Below are 5,203 nucleotides of genomic sequence, written 5' to 3'. Positions count from 1 at the left end.
ATGCTTGTGTGTGCGCACGTGTGTGTGTGTGCGTGAATGTATGCATGCCTGTGTGTGTGTTTTCTGCATGTTCCTGATGATCTTTCAGTTTGAGCCATGAAGAAAGCAAATATCAACCACTTTTCTGTTTTGCCTCCAGGATAAATATCAGAACAGCCTAGCAGAGGTAGAAAAACGAGAGAAGATAAGATCTTAACTATCATAATGAGGACAGGCACTTGCTTTTAACCTCAGAAGCAGGGGAAGTGGTAGAGTTTGAGTGCTATTTGCAGAATCCGGAAGCTCTACCCAAGGCTGGAGCAATGCAGATGTCTACCAAGACCTCTGATTAAAAGTGACAATTTCAACATCAAGTGTTTTGGACTGAAAAGTAAATTCCATTCACTAATGTACTTTGGGGAAAAATTCTTCAAAAAATTATTTCCCTTACCTGTCCTACTCCCAAAACTTTTAACCTGCTTAACCTTAGGCTGGTGAGATTACAGAAATTAGATCAACATAAAAAATTAAATGATGAGAAAATATTACATTCTACTTAAGTGTTACAGGTCTTTAAATCTTAACTATATATGCTTAACTCTGAATATACCTTAAATATAAGTTATAATAATGACCTATGTTATTTACTTAGGCCCAAAAATAATTGTTGGATTTAAAAGTATGTTCTTATTTCACCTCTGTTAATTCTCTACTCTTTGGATCTAGGATATCTTAAATCATCACGCTATCTAACCTAAGCAACCTAAGGGATGCTCCATAAATTATAATACAGCATCTTCCAGACAGCAAAACCATGATCAATGTACAGAAATTATAGAAATGCAAGATTCATCTCAACATAAAAATGAACTTTCTGGGAACCAAAATTCTCCAAAAATATAGCAGATTGCTTTACAGTGTCCTTAGCTCACTATTACAGGAGGCATTCAAGCTATGTCTAAATGATCAGGTTAAGTCCAGAGTCAAACTAAGACTAAATGACCATCTGCTTGGGATATTGTGGAAGGAATTCTAGTGCTTGATGAAAGGTTAGATTGCAAGGTCTCTTCCCAATATAAAATTATATGACTTTGAATAACACAAATCTGACACTGAATACTTTGGTTGGTACTGCATTTATGATTTTAGATAATTCAGCTCATCAAGAATAAGGAGTATGGCTTATTTTTAAGCTGGAGCCCATCACATTTTATTGGGGGTCCCTTAGATGACTCTTAGTAACTTTCAAAAACTGAAATATTACCTAGTTTATGATTTTGGATTCCATTTACATGTGTTCCTCTGGTGCACTTACCTCTTACCTGCCAATGTGTTCTTCTGTTTCATGTTTTACCCATTCATTATATCAATTATACCTGATTACAGGCTACTTTCATGGAAGATTGATTTCCACTGTAGACCTGAGTGAAATCACATATATCATTTCCACCAATAATCTTTGTGGCTGGAAGTCCTGTGCTCTGTATATGCCTCAAACATAAGGATGGCCCTAAAAGGGTCTGTCATTAGTCCCTTGAGTGAAAAATATATTGCATTAAACATAATTTATTTCTTTTAACTCATTAGGAGCCATTTAAAAGTTGATAGCAAAGTTTATTCTTTACCTGAAAAATAAAAAGGTGAGGGAGGCTGCAGATAAAAGTGTCCTCCCCCTCAGCACCGCAGTATTGCACGTGTAGGCATAACAGCTGGCACGGGGATATTAATAGGCAGCCATTGTTTCTGCACCTGGCTGGGGATCACAGTCTGAGACTGTAACCAGTGCAGCTGCAGAGGTTCCTGTGAGATTTTTCTGAGCCACAGAAATGAGAAAACAATCATTTTGATCTATGACATATTAGTCTCATGAAATACCTCAGATATTAAAGAAGGATAAATGAAGTAAAGAGTAAAATATGATTATTTTGAACAGTCTCCAAACTATTAGTGCACTTTTCTATTATCTTAAGAATAAAGAACACTGATTCTAAAGAAAAACAAAATAGAAGAGATATTTGAGTAAGAGAAAAATATAACACTAAACATTGGTATTTGGATATGTGTGAATGTTGTGTGACTTAAGTTCTGAGAAAGTACAACTAAGACATTCATTCCAAAGGAAATGAGGATCTGGTTATGGAAAAATAAAGTTATGAAAAATCTTATTTTGAACAGGAATAAAGTTAGACTTTTTCTGAAGGTCTATTACATACTCCACATAAAAAGACACTATGGAATTTCTTCCATTCCCTTCCCTTCTCTCCTCTTCCATTCTGTTCCTTCCTGTGTCCTTCTAGTGCCCTTTTCCTTCCCTTTGTCCTTTTTTCTCCTTTCCTTTCACATAGATTTCCTAAAACACTTATAATCCTCATATAAGGTCATCTCAAATCTACAAAGGTGAGAAAAAAGCAGCTCTTACATAGCAGTTGCTGCACTAAGGGATATAGCATCTTCATAAATTATTCAAACATAAGCTAGAATGGGCACAGCAGGGTCAGTGAAGTAGAGAATAGTGTGATGGGTATTGAGAGGTAAAGAGACCACCTTCTGCCAGGAGCCAGGGAAGGTCACATCGGGAACTGGCAATGGAAACGGAACAGAGGGCAGTCCACATGTGAGGGGCTGTGACACAGAATCCACAGGACCTGGGCTTTCAATGGCTAAAGTTGGCAAGAGTGAGCTGAAGCCAAAGAGGACAGCCATTTTTCAATTATTTTTACTGGTTTGCCAGAGTTAAGAAAACATAAAGGAAGAATGTGCCTCTCCTTGCACGTAGTGTAGGATTGAACATTACTATTGATTCCCAAAAGAAAATCTACTTCATAAGCCAGTGTTGAGAAGTTGGTATTTGACTTGCGATTTTACATATGTATGTGTGAGTAGGTGGAGACTGGGGTGGGTAGAAGTGGTTACAGGGCAATATGTTTCACTACCAGAGACAGGTCTCCTCCTCCAAATCCATTTCCTCCCCCAGATCTCTCTATCCCCACCTGCAGTTGATGGGACTCTTATTCTCTTTCACCTTCCCTCCCCCTCATACAATCTCCAGCTTCTTTCTTTTTTCCTGGTTTTCTCCCCACCTACCTTTCCATTCTCATATGCAGAGAAATGTGTCTTATCCCATCTCCTCCTCACCCATCACTTAATACTGTCTTCAAGTGTCTACAGTCCTGAGGATGACTTCATGTGTGCTCAGCAAACAAAAGATCCTTTCACTAAATGATCCACCCCCTTTATGGAGTGACAGATGAATTTTAAACACTTATTTTTTTCTGGAATTTATTTCTGGGACACCCCCAAATGTTGTCAACCTTGGCATCTAAAGCACTGCTGGGTAAAGATATTAAATACAGCTTTGTCATCTCAGCAAATAATTACAAGTACTCTGAGACAGAGGAGCCTATGCAAATGTTTCCAAAGGTCCTCAGGTGGTCAGCAAGGGAGATCTCAGATTTCTCAACTGTGCCATTCATTCTCATTTTGTGCATTTTTAATTTTTAATTTTTTTGAGACAGAGTCTAGCTCTGTTGCCTAGGCTAGAGTGCAGTGGTGCAATCTTGCCACTGCAACCTCCACCTTCTAGGTTCAAGCGATTCTCCTGCCTCAGCCTCCCAAGTAGCTGGGATTACAGGCACCCACCACCATGCCCAGCTAATTTTTGTATTTTTAGTAGAGATAGGTTTCACTGTGTTGGCCAGGCTGGTCCCAAACTCCTGACCTCATGGTCCACCCGACTCAGCCTCCCAAAGTGCTGGGATTACAAGTGTGAGCCACCATACCCAGTCATTTTGTGCATTTTTATCTGTGGGAACCTAACATTATCTTTAGTTATCTGGTGTTGGTGCCAATCACATTGCTGTGGAGGTCCCTTCTGCCACATACCTGCACTGAGCACAGAGGCTCCTCTGTATCTGTTGATGAGGAAGCTAGTCATGCTACGAAAAGGTTGGAACATGCTACTTTCCTTTCATACCTGGCTGAATGCTGAAGAAACCAACTATAGAAGCATATTACCTTCCTTTTATTTTTCTTTTGTTTAAAGGCAAATTTTGTTACCCCTTTTTATTAAATGATCTGGAAAACTAAGACTTTTTCTTTGACACCAACTACGTGGGTTATTTTATGTTTAAAATTCCCCTTTCTGTTTTACTCTTCTCTTTCTATTATTAGGTAGAAATATAACTCTTGACCATATCATTTTTTAAAAATGCAATTTGACATGGAATCAGAACCATTCTCCAAAGAACATCTGTCGTTTTGTGGTCTTGGATTTCTGAGGAAATCTGCTTTCACTTGCTATAACTTTAACCCCTTACTGATTCTTTAGACAACCACTTCTTAGACAGATAGACTCTACTTCCTTATTATTTTTTATATTTAATATCAAGGGAAAGCCAATATATGCAAAGTAAAAAGAGCAAATCAGTTAAAACCTGCTTCGATTTTTTTCAAGTGAAGCTTGTTTGTTGTGATGGCATAGCCTATTAAACACAATATCCCATCCACAATAAATATTTGCAGAAAGTTAGGTGTTTGCAACAAAATGTATGTATTTCCTTTAGAAACTGAAGAGAAGTTTCCAGAATCTCTTCTCAATGAGATTTCTGCTCCAACCCTGAAAAACAGAACCACAGTTGTGTCCTGTTATCTCATAGCACCTTGAGCATATTTTTTGTCATGTACTTGCCACATTATAATGAAATTGTCTGCTTAAGTAAACTCTGTAGACTTGCTTTTACTGAATTGGGGTTTGGTTTCAAGCCATCAGCCCATTCTGAGATATAATGTAATGAAAGGTAAGAGCTGAAACTATAAAAACACTAGAAGAAAACTCTTCCGGATATTGGTTTAGGCAAAGAATTCATGAGTAAGACCTTAAAGGCACAAGCAACAAAAACAAAGTAGGCAAATGGGTCTTAATGAAACAAAAGTTTCTGCACAGCAAAATAAATAATCAACACAGTGAACAGGCAGCCTCCAGAATGGGAGAAAATATTTGCAAACAATGTATCCAGCAGGGGGCAAATATCCAGGATGTATAAGGAACTCAAACAACTCAACAACAGCAAACCAAATAACCTCATTAAAAAATGAGTAAAGGACATGAATAGACATTTTTCAAAAGAAGACATACAAATGGCCAACAAGCATATGAAAAAATGCTCAACATCACTAATCATCAGAGAAATGCAAATTAAAACCACAATAAGATACCATCATACAT

Source organism: Sapajus apella, unplaced genomic scaffold, assembly GCF_009761245.1.
Source record: "Sapajus apella isolate SASKATOON/1434 unplaced genomic scaffold, GSC_monkey_1.0 scaffold6, whole genome shotgun sequence".
Taxonomy (NCBI): Eukaryota; Metazoa; Chordata; class Mammalia; order Primates; family Cebidae; genus Sapajus; species Sapajus apella.
This window is presented reverse-complemented; position numbering follows the sequence as displayed.